This window comes from Ochotona princeps, chromosome 16 (assembly GCF_030435755.1).
Source record: "Ochotona princeps isolate mOchPri1 chromosome 16, mOchPri1.hap1, whole genome shotgun sequence".
Taxonomy (NCBI): domain Eukaryota; kingdom Metazoa; phylum Chordata; class Mammalia; order Lagomorpha; family Ochotonidae; genus Ochotona; species Ochotona princeps.
The window spans coordinates 40,655,056-40,671,831 of NC_080847.1; positions in this window are offsets into that span (position 1 = coordinate 40,655,056).

A 16,776-nucleotide genomic window follows, 5' to 3' on the forward strand; every position below is an offset into this window, starting at 1 on the left:
GTGTGGGATGCTAACCAACCTGCCCTTCAGGACAATGCACTCAACTGGCATTAAGCATAGTGTGTGAACACGTAGTTTGCTTGAGAGCTGCCTGTCAGCCTGATGGTGTGTGAAGTCAGTGAGACAAATGGAGTTGTTCTCCCACAAGAACCACTCGGCTGATGCTTCTTCAATATGCAATTCAGCAACATGCAGTGTTGCTTGATGGAATTAGCTCTTACAGCAACATCTGTGTCTAGAGCCTTTGTATTTAGGGCTAGGTGGAAACAACTTTGGCGCTGAAGTGGTTTCTGAATGTGGAGTTGGTGGCATGTGAAACCCGCCTGTGGAGCCTTCGTTTGTGTGGGATGCTCAACAAGCTGCCCTTCAGGACAATGCAATCAAATGCCATTAAGCACACTGTGCGAAATCGGAGTTTGCTTGAGAGCTGCCTGTCAGCCTGATGGTGTGTGAAGTCAGTGAGCCAAATGGAGTTGTTCTCCCACAAGAACCACTCGGCTGATGCTTCTTCAATATGCAATTCAGCAACATGCACTGTTGCCTGATGGAATTAGCTCTTAGAGCAACATCTGCGTCTAGAGCCTTTGTATTTAGGGCTAGCTGAAAAGGGCTTGGGCGCTGAAGCGGTTTCTGAATGTGGAGTTGGTGGCATGTGAAACCCGCCTGTGGAGCCTTCGTTTGTGTGGGATGCTCACCAAGCTGCCCTTCAGGACAATGCACTCAAACGGCATTAAGCATAGTGTGTGAACACGTAGTTTGCTTGAGAGCTGCCTGTCAGCCTGATGGTGTGTGAAGTCAGTGAGCCAAATGGAGTTGTTCTCCCACAAGAACCACTCGGCTGATGCTTCTTCAATATGCAATTCAGCAACATGCAGTGTTGCTTGATGGAATTAGCTCTTAGAGCAACATCTGCGTCTAGAGCCTTTGTATTTAGGGCTAGCTGAAAACGGCTTTGGCGCTCAAGTGGTTTCTGAATGTGGAGTTGGTGGCATGTGAAACCCGCCTGTGGAGCCTTCGTTTGTTGGGGATGCTCACCAAGCTGCCCTTCAGGACAATGCACTCAAACGGCATTAAGCACACTCTGTGAAATCAGAGTTTGCTTGAGAGCTGCCTGTCAGCCTGATGGTGTGTGAAGTCAGTGAGCTAAATGGAGTTGTTCTCCCACAAGAACCACTCGGCTGATGCTTCTTCAATATGCAATTCAGCAACATGCAGTGTTGCTTGATGGAATTAGCTCTTACAGCAACATCTGCATCTAGAGCCTTTGTCTTTAGGGCTAGCTGAAAAGGGCTTTGGCGCTCAAGTGGTTTCTGAATGTGGAGTTGGTGGCATGTGAAACCCGCCTTTGAAGCCTTCGTTTGTGTGGGATGCTTACCAACCTGCCCTTCAGGACAATGCACTCAAACGGCATTAAGCATAGTGTGTGAACACGTAGTTTGCTTGAGAGCTGCCTGTCAGCCTGATGGTGTGTGAAGTCAGTGAGCCAAATGGAGTTGTTCTCCCACAAGAACCACTCGGCTGATGCTTCTTCAATATGCAATTCAGCAACATGCAGTGTTGCTTGATGGAATTAGCTCTTACAGCAACATCTGCATCTAGAGCCTTTGTCTTTAGGGCTAGCTGAAAAGGGCTTTGGCGCTCAAGTGGTTTCTGAATGTGGAGTTGGTGGCATGTGAAACCCGCCTTTGAAGCCTTCGTTTGTGTGGGATGCTTACCAACCTGCCCTTCAGGACAATGCACTCAAACGGCATTAAGCATAGTGTGTGAACACGTAGTTTGCTTGAGAGCTGCCTGTCAGCCTGATGGTGTGTGAAGTCAGTGAGCCAAATGGAGTTGTTCTCCCACAAGAACCACTCGGCTGATGCTTCTTCAATATGCAATTCAGCAACATGCAGTGTTGCTTGATGGAATTAGCTCTTAGAGCAACATCTGCGTCTAGAGCCTTTGTATTTAGGGCTAGCTGAAAACGGCTTTGGGGCTCAAGTGGTTTCTGAATGTGGAGTTCGTGGCATGTGAAACCCGCCTGTGGAGCCTTCGTTTGTGTGGGATGCTCACCAACCTGCCCTTCAGGACAATGCACTCAAACGGCATTAAGCATAGTGTGTGAACACGTAGTTTGCTTGAGAGCTGCCTGTCAGCCTGATGCTGTGTGAAGTCAGTGAGCCAAATGGAGTTGTTATCCCACAAGAACCACTCGGCTGATGCTTCTTCAATATGCAATTCAGCAACATGCAGTGTTGCTTGATGGAACTAACTCTTAGAGCAACATCTGCGTCTAGAGCCTTTGTATTTAGGGCTAGCTGAAAACGGCTTTGGCGCTCAAGTGGTTTCTGAATGTGGAGTTGGTGGCATGTGAAACCCGCCTGTGGAGCCTTCGTTTGTGTGGGATGCTCACCAAGCTGCCCTTCAGGACAATGCACTCAAACGGCATTAAGCATAGTGTGTGAACACGTAGTTTGCTTGAGAGCTGCCTGTCAGCCTGATGGTGTGTGAAGTCAGTGAGCCAAATGGAGTTGTTCTCCCACAAGAACCACTCGGCTGATGCTTCTTCAATATGCAATTCAGCAACATGCAGTGTTGCTTGATGGAATTAGCTCTTAGAGCAACATCTGCGTCTAGAGCCTTTGTATTTAGGGCTAGCTGAAAACGGCTTTGGCGCTCAAGTGGTTTCTGAATGTGGAGTTGGTGGCATGTGAAACCCGCCTGTGGAGCCTTCGTTTGTGTGGGATGCTCACCAAGCTGCCCTTCAGGACAATGCACTCAAACGGCATTAAGCATAGTGTGTGAACACGTAGTTTGCTTGAGAGCTGCCTGTCAGCCTGATGGTGTGTGAAGTCAGTGAGCCAAATGGAGTTGTTCTCCCACAAGAACCACTCGGCTGATGCTTCTTCAATATGCAGTTCAGCAACATGCAGTGTTGCTTGATGGAATTAGCTCTTAGAGCAACATCTGCGTCTAGAGCCTTTGTATTTAGGGCTAGCTGAAAACGGCTTTGGCGCTCAAGTGGTTTCTGAATGTGGAGTTGGTGGCATGTGAAACCCGCCTTTGAAGCCTTCGTTTGTGTGGGATGCTAACCAACCTGCCCTTCAGGACAATGCACTCAACTGGCATTAAGCATAGTGTGTGAACACGTAGTTTGCTTGAGAGCTGCCTGTCAGCCTGATGGTGTGTGAAGTCAGTGAGACAAATGGAGTTGTTCTCCCACAAGAACCACTCGGCTGATGCTTCTTCAATATGCAATTCAGCAACATGCAGTGTTGCTTGATGGAATTAGCTCTTACAGCAACATCTGTGTCTAGAGCCTTTGTATTTAGGGCTAGGTGGAAACAACTTTGGCGCTGAAGTGGTTTCTGAATGTGGAGTTGGTGGCATGTGAAACCCGCCTGTGGAGCCTTCGTTTGTGTGGGATGCTCAACAAGCTGCCCTTCAGGACAATGCAATCAAATGCCATTAAGCACACTGTGCGAAATCGGAGTTTGCTTGAGAGCTGCCTGTCAGCCTGATGGTGTGTGAAGTCAGTGAGCCAAATGGAGTTGTTCTCCCACAAGAACCACTCGGCTGATGCTTCTTCAATATGCAATTCAGCAACATGCACTGTTGCCTGATGGAATTAGCTCTTAGAGCAACATCTGCGTCTAGAGCCTTTGTATTTAGGGCTAGCTGAAAAGGGCTTGGGCGCTGAAGCGGTTTCTGAATGTGGAGTTGGTGGCATGTGAAACCCGCCTGTGGAGCCTTCGTTTGTGTGGGATGCTCACCAAGCTGCCCTTCAGGACAATGCACTCAAACGGCATTAAGCATAGTGTGTGAACACGTAGTTTGCTTGAGAGCTGCCTGTCAGCCTGATGGTGTGTGAAGTCAGTGAGCCAAATGGAGTTGTTCTCCCACAAGAACCACTCGGCTGATGCTTCTTCAATATGCAATTCAGCAACATGCAGTGTTGCTTGATGGAATTAGCTCTTAGAGCAACATCTGCGTCTAGAGCCTTTGTATTTAGGGCTAGCTGAAAACGGCTTTGGTGCTCAAGTGGTTTCTGAATGTGGAGTTGGTGGCATGTGAAACCCGCCTGTGGAGCCTTCGTTTGTTTGGGATGCTCACCAAGCTGCCCTTCAGGACAATGCACTCAAACGGCATTAAGCACACTCTGTGAAATCAGAGTTTGCTTGAGAGCTGCCTGTCAGCCTGATGGTGTGTGAAGTCATTGAGCCAAATGGAGTTGTTCTCCCACAAGAACCACTCGGCTGATGCTTCTTCAATATGCAATTCAGCAACATGCAGTGTTGCTTGATGGAATTAGCTCTTACAGCAACATCTGCGTCTAGAGCCTTTGTATTTAGGGCTAGCTGAAAACGGCTTTGGTGCTCAAGTGGTTTCTGAATGTGGAGTTGGTGGCATGTGAAACTCGCCTGTGGAGCCTTCGTTTGTGTGGGATGCTAACCAACCTGCCCTTCAGGACCATGCACTCAAACGGCATTAAGCATAGTGTGTGAACACGTAGTTTGCTTGAGAGCTGCCTGTCAGCCTGATGGTGTGTGAAGTCAGTGAGCCAAATGGAGTTGTTCTCCCACAAGAACCACTCGGCTGATGCTTCTTCAATATGCAATTCAGCAACATGCAGTGTTGCTTGATGGAATTAGCTCTTACAGCAACATCTGCGTCTAGAGCCTTTGTATTTAGGGCTAGCTGAAAACGGCTTTGGCGCTCAAGTGGTTTCTGAATGTGGAGTTGGTGGCATGTGAAACCCGCCTGTGGAGCCTTCGTTTGTGTGGGATGCTCACCAACCTGCCGTTCAGGACAATGCACTCAAATGGCATTAAGCGCACTGTGCGAAATCGGAGTTTGCTTGAGAGCTACGTGTCAGCCTGATGGTGTGTGAAGTCAGTGAGCCAAATGGAGTTGTTCTCCCACAAGAACCACTCGGCTGATGCTTCTTCAATATGCAATTCAGCAACATGCAGTGTTGCTTGATGGAATTAGCTCTTACAGCAACATCTGCGTCTAGAGCCTTTGTATTTAGGGCTAGCTGAAAAGGGCTTTGGCGCTCAAGTGGTTTCTGAATGTGGAGTTGGTGGCATGTGAAACCCGCCTTTGAAGTCTTCGTTTGTGTGGGATGCTTACCAACCTGCCCTTCAGGACAATGCACTCAAACGGCATTAAGCATAGTGTGTGAACACGTAGTTTGCTTGAGAGCTGCCTGTCAGCCTGATGGTGTGTGAAGTCAGTGAGCCAAATGGAGTTGTTCTCCCACAAGAACCACTCGGCTGATGCTTCTTCAATATGCAATTCAGCAACATGCAGCGTTGCTTGATGGAATTAGCTCTTAGAGCAACATCTGCGTCTAGAGCCTTTGTATTTAGGGCTAGCTGAAAACGGCTTTGGCGCTCAAGTGGTTTCTGAATGTGGAGTTCGTGGCATGTGAAACCCGCCTGTGGAGCCTTCGTTTGTGTGGGATGCTCACCAAGCTGCCCTTCAGGACAATGCACTCAAACGGCATTAAGCATAGTGTGTGAACACGTAGTTTGCTTGAGAGCTGCCTGTCAGCCTGATGCTGTGTGAAGTCAGTGAGCCAAATGGAGTTGTTATCCCACAAGAACCACTCGGCTGATGCTTCTTCAATATGCAATTCAGCAACATGCAGTGTTGCTTGATGGAACTAACTCTTAGAGCAACATCTGCGTCTAGAGCCTTTGTATTTAGGGCTAGCTGAAAACGGCTTTGGCGCTGAAGTGGTTTCTGAATGTGGAGTTGGTGGCATGTGAAACCCGCCTGTGGAGCCTTCGTTTGTGTGGGATGCTCACCAAGCTGCCCTTCAGGACAATGCACTCAAACGGCATTAAGCATAGTGTGTGAACACGTAGTTTGCTTGAGAGCTGCCTGTCAGCCTGATGGTGTGTGAAGTCAGTGAGCCAAATGGAGTTGTTCTCCCACAAGAACCACTCGGCTGATGCTTCTTCAATATGCAATTCAGCAACATGCAGTGTTGCTTGATGGAATTAGCTCTTAGAGCAACATCTGCGTCTAGAGCCTTTGTATTTAGGGCTAGCTGAAAACGGCTTTGGCGCTCAAGTGGTTTCTGAATGTGGAGTTGGTGGCATGTGAAACCCGCCTGTGGAGCCTTCGTTTGTTTGGGATGCTCACCAAGCTGCCCTTCAGGACAATGCACTCAAACGGCATTAAGCACACTCTGTGAAATCAGAGTTTGCTTGAGAGCTGCCTGTCAGCCTGATGGTGTGTGAAGTCATTGAGCCAAATGGAGTTGTTCTCCCACAAGAACCACTCGGCTGATGCTTCTTCAATATGCAATTCAGCAACATGCAGTGTTGCTTGATGGAATTAGCTCTTACAGCAACATCTGCGTCTAGAGCCTTTGTATTTAGGGCTAGCTGAAAACGGCTTTGGTGCTCAAGTGGTTTCTGAATGTGGAGTTGGTGGCATGTGAAACTCGCCTGTGGAGCCTTCGTTTGTGTGGGATGCTAACCAACCTGCCCTTCAGGACCATGCACTCAAACGGCATTAAGCATAGTGTGTGAACACGTAGTTTGCTTGAGAGCTGCCTGTCAGCCTGATGGTGTGTGAAGTCAGTGAGCCAAATGGAGTTGTTCTCCCACAAGAACAACTCGGCTGATGCTTCTTCAATATGCAATTCAGCATCATGCAGTGTTGCTTGATGGAATTAGCTCTTACACCAACATCTGCGTCTAGAGCCTTTGTATTTAGGGCTAGCTGAAAACGGCTTTGGCGCTCAAGTGGTTTCTGAATGTGGAGTTGGTGGCATGTGAAACCCGCCTGTGGAGCCTTCGTTTGTGTGGGATGCTCACCAACCTGCCGTTCAGGACAATGCACTCAAATGGCATTAAGCATAGTGTGTGAACACGTAGTTTGCTTGAGAGCTGCCTGTCAGCCTGATGGTGTGTGAAGTCAGTGAGCCAAATGGAGTTGTTCTCCCACAAGAACCACTCGGCTGATGCTTCTTCAATATGCAATTCATCAACATGCAGTGTTGCTTGATGGAATTAGCTCTTACAGCAACATCTGCGTCTAGAGCCTTTGTATTTAGGGCTAGCTGAAAAGGGCTTTGGCGTTCAAGTGGTTTCTGAATGTGGAGTTGGTGGCATGTGAAACCCGCCTTTGAAGCCTTCGTTTGTGTGGGATGCTTACCAACCTGCCCTTCAGGACAATGCACTCAAACGGCATTAAGCATAGTGTGTGAACACGTAGTTTGCTTGAGAGCTGCCTGTCAGCCTGATGGTGTGTGAAGTCAGTGAGCTAAATGGAGTTGTTCTCCCACAAGAACCACTCGGCTGATGCTTCTTCAATATGCAATTCAGCAACATGCAGTGTTGCTTGATGGAATTAGCTCTTACAGCAACATCTGTATCTAGAGCCTTTGTATTTAGGGCTAGCTGAAAAGGGCTTTGACGCTCAAGTGGTTTCTGAATGTGGAGTTGGTGGCATGTGAAACCCGCCTGTGGAGCCTTCGTTTGTGTGGGATGCTCAACAAGCTGCCCTTCAGGACAATGCACTCAAATGCCATTAAGCACAGTGTGTGAACAGGTAGTGTGCTTGAGAGCTGCCTGTCAGCCTGATGGTGTGTGAAGTTAGTGAGCCAAATGGAGTTGTTCTCCCACAAGAACCACTCGGCTGATGCTTCGTCAATATGCAATTCAGCAACATGCACTGTTGCCTGATGGAATTAGCTCTTAGAGCAACATCTGCGTCTAGAGCCTTTGTATTTAGGGCTAGCTGAAAACGGCTTTGGCGCTGAAGTGGTTTCTGAATGTGGAGTTGGTGGCATGTGAAACCCGCCTGTGGAGCCTTCGTTTGTGTGGGATGCTCACCAAGCTGCCCTTCAGGACAATGCACTCAAACGGCATTAAGCATAGTGTGTGAACACGTAGTTTGCTTGAGAGCTGCCTGTCAGCCTGATGGTGTGTGAAGTCAGTGAGCCAAATGGAGTTGTTATCCCACAAGAACCACTCCCCTGATTCTTCTTCAATATGCAATTCAGCAACATGCCGTGTTGCTTGATGGAATTAGCTCTTAGAGCAACATCTGCATCTAGAGCCTTTGTATTTAGGGCTAGCTGAAAACGGCTTTGGCGCTCAAGTGGTTTCTGAATGTGGAGTTGGTGGCATGTGAAACCCGCCTGTGAAGCCTTCGTTTGTGTGGGATGCTCACCAACCTGCCCTTCAGGACAATGCACTCAAACGGCATTAAGCACACTGTGCGAAATCGGAGTTTGCTTGAGAGCTGCCTGTCAGCCTGATGGTGTGTGAAGTCAGTGAGCCAAATGGAGTTGTTCTCCCACAAGAACCACTCGGCTGATGCTTCTTCAATATGCAATTCCGCAACATGCGGTGTTGCTTGATGGAACTAACTCTTAGAGCAACATCTGCGTCTAGAGCCTTTGTATTTAGGGCTAGCTGAAAACGGCTTTGGCGCTGAAGTGGTTTCTGAATGTGGAGTTGGTGGCATGTGAAACCCGCCTGTGGAGCCTTCGTTTGTGTGGGATGCTAACCAACCTGCCCTTCAGGACAATGCACTCAAATGCCATTAAGCACACTGTGCGAAATCGGAGTTTGCTTGAGAGCTGCCTGTCAGCCTGATGGTGTGTGAAGTCAGTGAGCCAAATGGAGTTGTTCTCCCACAAGAACCACTCGGCTGATGCTTCTTCAATATGCAATTCAGCAACATGCAGTGTTGCTTGATGGAATTAGCTCTTACAGCAACATCTGTGTCTAGAGCCTTTGTATTTAGGGCTAGCTGAAAACGGCTTTGGCGCTCAAGTGGTTTCTGAATGTGGAGTTGGTGGCATGTGAAACCCGCCTGTGGAGCCTTCGTTTGTGTGGGATGCTCACCAAGCTGCCCTTCAGGACAATGCACTCAAACGGCATTAAGCACACTGTGCGAAATCGGAGTTTGCTTGAGAGCTACGTGTCAGCCTGATGGTGTGTGAAGTCATTGAGCCAAATGGAGTTGTTCTCCCACAAGAACCACTCGGCTGATGCTTCTTCAATATGCAATTCAGCAACATGCAGTGTTGCTTGATGGAATTAGCTCTTACAGCAACATCTGCGTCTAGAGCCTTTGTATTTAGGGCTAGCTGAAAACGGCTTTGGTGCTCAAGTGGTTTCTGAATGTGGAGTTGGTGGCATGTGAAACCCGCCTGTGGAGCCTTCGTTTGTGCGGGATGCTCACCAAGCTGCCCTTCAGGACAATGCACTCAAACGGCATTAAGCATAGTGTGTGAACACGTAGTTTGCTTGAGAGCTGCCTGTCAGCCTGATGGTGTGTGAAGTCAGTGAGCCAAATGGAGTTGTTCTCCCACAAGAACCACTCGGCTGATGCTTCTTCAATATGCAATTCAGCAACATGCAGTGTTGCTTGATGGAATTAGCTCTTACAGCAACATCTGCGTCTAGAGCCTTTGTATTTAGGGCTAGCTGAAAACGGCTTTGGCGCTGAAGTGGTTTCTGAATGTGGAGTTGGTGGCATGTGAAACCCGCCTGTGGAGCCTTCGTTTGTGTGGGATGCTCAACAAGCTGCCCTTCAGGACAATGCACTCAAATGCCATTAAGCACACTGTGCGAAATCGGAGTTTGCTTGAGAGCTGCCTGTCAGCCTGATGGTGTGTGAAGTCAGTGAGCCAAATGGAGTTGTTCTCCCACAAGAACCACTCGGCTGATGCTTCTTCAATATGCAATTCAGCAACATGCAGTGTTGCTTGATGGAATTAGCTCTTACAGCAACATCTGCGTCTAGAGCCTTTGTATTTAGGGCTAGCTGAAAACGGCTTTGGCGCTGAAGTGGTTTCTGAATGTGGAGTTGGTGGCATGTGAAACCCGCCTGTGGAGCCTTCGTTTGTGTGGGATGCTCACCAACCTGCCCTTCAGGACAATGCACTCAAACGGCATTAAGCATAGTGTGTGAACACGTAGTTTGCTTGAGAGCTGCCTGTCAGCCTGATGGTGTGTGAAGTCAGTGAGCCAAATGGAGTTGTTCTCCCACAAGAACCACTCGGCTGGTGCTTCGTCAATATGCAATTCAGCAACATGCACTGTTGCCTGATGGAATTAGCTCTTAGAGCAACATCTGCGTCTAGAGCCTTTGTATTTAGGGCTAGCTGAAAACGGCTTTGGCGCTGAATTGGTTTCTGAATGTGGAGTTGGTGGCATGTGAAACCCGCCTGTGGAGCCTTCGTTTGTGTGGGATGCTCACCAAGCTGCCCTTCAGGACAATGCACTCAAATGGCATTAAGCACACTGTGCGAAATCGGAGTTTGCTTGAGAGCTGCCTGTCAGCCTGATGGTGTGTGAAGTCAGTGAGCCAAATGGAGTTGTTCTCCCACAAGAACCACTCGGCTGATGCTTCTTCAATATGCAATTCAGCAACATGCACTGTTGCTTGATGGAATTAGCTCTTACAGCAACATCTGCGTCTAGAGCCTTTGTATTTAGGGCTAGCTGAAAACGGCTTTGGCGCTGAAGTGGTTTCTGAATGTGGAGTTGGTGGCATGTGAAACCCGCCTGTGGAGCCTTCGTTTGTGTGGGATGCTCACCAAGCTGCCCTTCAGGACAATGCACTCAAATGCCATTAAGCACACTGTGCGAAATCGGAGTTTGCTTGAGAGCTGCCTGTCAGCCTGATGGTGTGTGAAGTCAGTGAGCCAAATGGAGTTGTTCTCCCACAAGAACCACTCGGCTGATGCTTCTTCAATATGCAATTCAGCAACATGCAGTGTTGCTTGATGGAATTAGCTCTTACAGCAACATCTGTGTCTAGAGCCTTTGTATTTAGGGCTAGCTGAAAAGGGCTTTGGCGCTGAAGTGGTTTCTGAATGTGGAGTTGGTGGCATGTGAAACCCGCCTGTGGAGCCTTCGTTTGTGTGGGATGCTCACCAAGCTGCCCTTCAGGACAATGCACTCAAACGGCATTAAGCACACTGTGCGAAATCGGAGTTTGCTTGAGAGCTACGTGTCAGCCTGATGGTGTGTGAAGTCATTGAGCCAAATGGAGTTGTTCTCCCACAAGAACCACTCGGCTGATGCTTCTTCAATATGCAATTCAGCAACATGCAGTGTTGCTTGATGGAATTAGCTCTTACAGCAACATCTGCGTCTAGAGCCTTTGTATTTAGGGCTAGCTGAAAACGGCTTTGGTGCTCAAGTGGTTTCTGAATGTGGAGTTGGTGGCATGTGAAACCCGCCTGTGGAGCCTTCGTTTGTGCGGGATGCTCACCAAGCTGCCCTTCAGGACAATGCACTCAAACGGCATTAAGCATAGTGTGTGAACACGTAGTTTGCTTGAGAGCTGCCTGTCAGCCTGATGATGTGTGAAGTCAGTGAGCCAAATGGAGTTGTTCTCCCACAAGAACCACTCGGCTGATGCTTCTTCAATATGCAATTCAGCAACATGCAGTGTTGCTTGATGGAATTAGCTCTTACAGCAACATCTGTGTCTAGAGCCTTTGTATTTAGGGCTAGGTGGAAACAACTTTGGCGCTGAAGTGGTTTCTGAATGTGGAGTTGGTGGCATGTGAAACCCGCCTGTGGAGCCTTCGTTTGTGTGGGATGCTCAACAAGCTGCACTTCAGGACAATGCACTCATATGCCATTAAGCACAGTGTGCGAAATCGGAGTTTGCTTGAGAGCTGCCTGTCAGCCTGATGGTGTGTGAAGTCAGTGAGCCAAATGGAGTTGTTCTCCCACAAGAACCACTCGGCTGATGCTTCGTCAATATGCAATTCAGCAACATGCACTGTTGCCTGATGGAATTAGCTCTTAGAGCAACATCTGCGTCTAGAGCCTTTGTATTTAGGGCTAGCTGAAAACGGCTTTGGCGCTGAAGTGGTTTCTGAATGTGGAGTTGGTGGCATGTGAAACCCGCCTGTGGAGCCTTCGTTTGTGTGGGATGCTCACCAAGTTGCCCTTCAGGACAATGCACTCAAATGGCATTAAGCACACTGTGCGAAATCGGAGTTTGCTTGAGAGCTGCCTGTCAGCCTGATGGTGTGTGAAGTCAGTGAGCCAAATGGAGTTGTTCTCCCACAAGAACCACTCGGCTGATGCTTCTTCAATATGCAATTCAGCAACATGCACTGTTGCTTGATGGAATTAGCTCTTACAGCAACATCTGCGTCTAGAGCCTTTGTATTTAGGGCTAGCTGAAAACGGCTTTGGCGCTGAAGTGGTTTCTGAATGTGGAGTTGGTGGCATGTGAAACCCGCCTGTGGAGCCTTCGTTTGTGTGGGATGCTCACCAAGCTGCCCTTCAGGACAATGCACTCAAATGGCATTAAGCACACTGTGCGAAATCGGAGTTTGCTTGAGAGCTGCCTGTCAGCCTGATGGTGTGTGAAGTCAGTGAGCCAAATGGAGTTGTTCTCCCACAAGAACCACTCGGCTGATGCTTCGTCAATATGCAATTCAGCAACATGCACTGTTGCCTGATGGAATTAGCTCTTAGAGCAACATCTGCGTCTAGAGCCTTTGTATTTAGGGCTAGCTGAAAACGGCTTTGGCGCTGAAGTGGTTTCTGAATGTGGAGTTGGTGGCATGTGAAACCCGCCTGTGGAGCCTTCGTTTGTGTGGGATGCTCAACAAGCTGCCCTTCAGGACAATGCACTCAAACGGCATTAAGCATAGTGTGTGAACACGTAGTTTGCTTGAGAGCTGCCTGTCAGCCTGATGGTGTGTGAAGTCAGTGAGCCAAATGGAGTTGTTCTCCCACAAGAACCACTCGGCTGATGCTTCTTCAATATGCAATTCAGCAACATGCAGTATTGCTTGATGGAATTAGCTCTTAGAGCAACATCTGCGTCTAGAGCCTTTGTATTTAGGGCTAGCTGAAAAGGGCTTTGGCGCTGAAGTGGTTTCTGAATGTGGAGTTGGTGGCATGTGAAACCCGTCTGTGAAGCCTTCGTTTGTGTGGGATGCTCACCAAGCTGCCCTTCAGGACAATGCACTCAAACGGAATTAAGCATAGTGTGTGAACACGTAGTTTGCTTGAGAGCTGCCTGTCAGCCTGATGGTGTGTGAAGTCAGTGAGCCAAATGGAGTTGTTCTCCCACAAGAACCACTCGGCTGATGCTTCGTCAATATGCAATTCAGCAACATGCACTGTTGCCTGATGGAATTAGCTCTTAGAGCAACATCTGCGTCTAGAGCCTTTGTATTTAGGGCTAGCTGAAAACGGCTTTGGCGCTGAAGTGGTTTCTGAATGTGGAGTTGGTGGCATGTGAAACCCGCCTGTGGAGCCTTCGTTTGTGTGGGATGCTCACCAAGCTGCCCTTCAGGACAATGCACTCAAATGGCATTAAGCACACTGTGCGAAATCGGAGTTTGCTTGAGAGCAGCCTGTCAGCCTGATGGTGTGTGAAGTCAGTGAGCCAAATGGAGTTGTTCTCCCACAAGAACCACTCGGCTGATGCTTCTTCAATATGCAATTCAGCAACATGCAGTGTTGCTTGATGGAATTAGCTCTTACAGCAACATCTGCGTTTAGAGACTTTGTATTTAGGGCTAGCTGAAAACGGCTTTGGCGCTGAAGTGGTTTCTGAATGTGGAGTTGGTGGCATGTGAAACCCGCCTGTGGAGCCTTCGTTTGTGTGGGATGCTCACCAAGCTGCCCTTCAGGACAATGCACTCAAATGCCATTAAGCACACTGTGCGAAATCGGAGTTTGCTTGAGAGCTGCCTGTCAGCCTGATGGTGTGTGAAGTCAGTGAGCCAAATGGAGTTGTTCTCCCACAAGAACCACTCGGCTGATGCTTCTTCAATATGCAATTCAGCAACATGCAGTGTTGCTTGATGGAATTAGCTCTTACAGCAACATCTGCGTCTAGAGCCTTTGTATTTAGGGCTAGCTGAAAACGGCTTTGGCGCTCAAGTGGTTTCTGAATGTGGAGTTGGTGGCATGTGAAACCCGCCTGTGGAGCATTCGTTTGTGTGGGATGCTCACCAAGCTGCCCTTCAGGACAATGCACTCAAACGGCATTAAGCACACTGTGCAAAATCGGAGTTTGCTTGAGAGCTACGTGTCAGCCTGATGGTGTGTGAAGTCATTGAGCCAAATGGAGTTGTTCTCCCAGAAGAACCACTCGGCTGATGCTTCTTCAATATGCAATTCAGCAACATGCAGTGTTGCTTGATATAATTAGCTCTTAGAGCAACATCTGCGTCTAGAGCCTTTGTATTTAGGGCTAGCTGAAAACGGCTTTGGTGCTCAAGTGGTTTCTGAATGTGGAGTTGGTGGCATGTGAAACCCGCCTGTGGAGATTCGTTTGTGTGGGATGCTAACCAACCTGCCCTTCAGGACCATGCACTCAAACGGCATTAAGCATAGTGTGTGAACACGTAGTTTGCTTGAGAGCTGCCTGTCAGCCTGATGGTGTGTGAAGTCAGTGAGCCAAATGGAGTTGTTCTCCCACAAGAACCACTCGGCTGATGCTTCGTCAATATGCAATTCAGCAACATGCACTGTTGCCTGATGGAATTAGCTCTTAGAGCAACATCTGCGTCTAGAGCCTTTGTATTTAGGGCTAGCTGAAAACGGCTTTGGCGCTCAAGTGGTTTCTGAATGTGGAGTTGGTGGCATGTGAAACCCGCCTGTGGAGCCTTCGTTTGTGTGGGATGCTCACCAAGCTGCCCTTCAGGACAATGCACTCAAATGGCATTAAGCACACTGTGCGAAATCGGAGTTTGCTTGAGAGCTGCCTGTCAGCCTGATGGTGTGTGAAGTCAGTGAGCCAAATGGAGTTGTTCTCCCACAAGAACCACTCGGCTGATGCTTCTTCAATATGCAATTCAGCAACATGCAGTGTTCCTTGATGGAATTAGCTCTTACAGCAACATCTGCGTCTAGAGCCTTTGTATTTAGGGCTAGCTGAAAACGGCTTTGGCGCTGAAGTGGTTTCTGAATGTGGAGTTGGTGGCATGTGAAACCCGCCTGTGGAGCCTTCGTTTGTGTGGGATGCTCACCAAGCTGCCCTTCAGGACAATGCACTCAAACGGCATTAAGCATAGTGTGTGAACACGTAGTTTGCTTGAGAGCTGCCTGTCAGCCTGATGGTGTGTGAAGTCAGTGAGCCAAATGGAGTTGTTCTCCCACAAGAACCACTCGGCTGATGCTTCTTCAATATGCAATTCAGCAACATGCAGTGTTGCTTGATGGAATTAGCTCTTAGAGCAACATCTGCGTCTAGAGCCTTTGTATTTAGGGCTAGGTGGAAACGGCTTTGGCGCTGAAGTGGTTTCTGAATGTGGAGTTGGTGGCATGTGAAACCCGCCTGTGGAGCCTTCGTTTGTGTGGGATGCTCACCAAGCTGCCCTTCAGGACAATGCACTCAAACGGCATTAAGCACACTGTGCGAAATCGGAGTTTGCTTGAGAGCTACGTGTCAGCCTGATGGTGTGTGAAGTCAGTGAGCCAAATGGAGTTGTTCTCCCACAAGAACCACTCGGCTGATGCTTCTTCAATATGCAATTCAGCAACATGCAGTGTTGCTTGATGGAATTAGCTCTTACAGCAACATCTGCGTCTAGAGCCTTTGTATTTAGGGCTAGCTGAAAACGGCTTTGGTGCTCAAGTGGTTTCTGAATGTGGAGTTGGTGGCATGTGAAACCCGCCTGTGGAGCTTCGTTTGTGTGGGATGCTAACCAACCTGCCCTTCAGGACCATGCACTCAAACGGCATTAAGCATAGTGTGTGAACACGTAGTTTGCTTGAGAGCTGCCTGTCAGCCTGATGGTGTGTGAAGTCAGTGAGCCAAATGGAGTTGTTCTCCCACAAGAACCACTCGGCTGATGCTTCTTGAATATGCAATTCAGCAACATGCAGTGTTGCTTGATGGAATTAGCTCTTACTGCAACATCTGTGTCTAGAGCCTTTGTATTTAGGGCTAGATGGAAACAACTTTGGCGCTGAAGTGGTTTCTGAATGTGGAGTTGGTGGCATGTGAAACCCGCCTGTGGAGCCTTCGTTTGTGTGGGATGCTCACCAAGCTGCCATTCAGGACAATGCACTCAAATGGCATTAAGTGCACTGTGCGAAATCGGAGTTTGCTTGAGAGCTGCCTGTCAGCCTGATGATGTGTGAAGTCAGTGAGCCAAATGGAGTTGTTCTCCCACAAGAACCACTCGGCTGATGCTTCTTCAATATGCAATTCAGCAACATGCAGTGTTGCTTGATGGAATTAGCTCTTACAACAACATCTGCGTCTAGAGCCTTTGTATTTAGGGCTAGCTGAAAAGGTCTTTGGCGCTGAAGTGGTTTCTGAATGTGGATTTGTTGGCATGTGAAACCCGCCTGTGGAGCCTTCGTTTGTGTGGGATGCTCACCAAGCTGCCCTTCAGGACAATGCACTCAAACGGCATTAAGCATAGTGTGTGAACACGTAGTTTGCTTGAGAGCTGCCTGTCAGCCTGATGGTGTGTGAAGTCAGTGAGCCAAATGGAGTTGTTCTCCCACAAGAACCACTCGGCTGATGCTTCTTCAATATGCAATTCAGCAACATGCAGTGTTGCTTGATGGAATTAGCTCTTAGAGCAACATCTGCGTCTAGAGCCTTTGTATTTAGGGCTAGCTGAAAAGGGCTTTGGCGCTCAAGTGGTTTCTGAATGTGGAGTTGGTGGCATGTGAAACCCGCCTTTGAAGCCTTCGTTTGTGTGGGATGCTAACCAACCTGCCCTTCAGGACAATGCACTCAAACGGCATTAAGCATAGTGTGTGAACACGTAGTTTGCTTGAGAGCTGCCTGTCAGCCTGATGGTGTGTGAAGTCA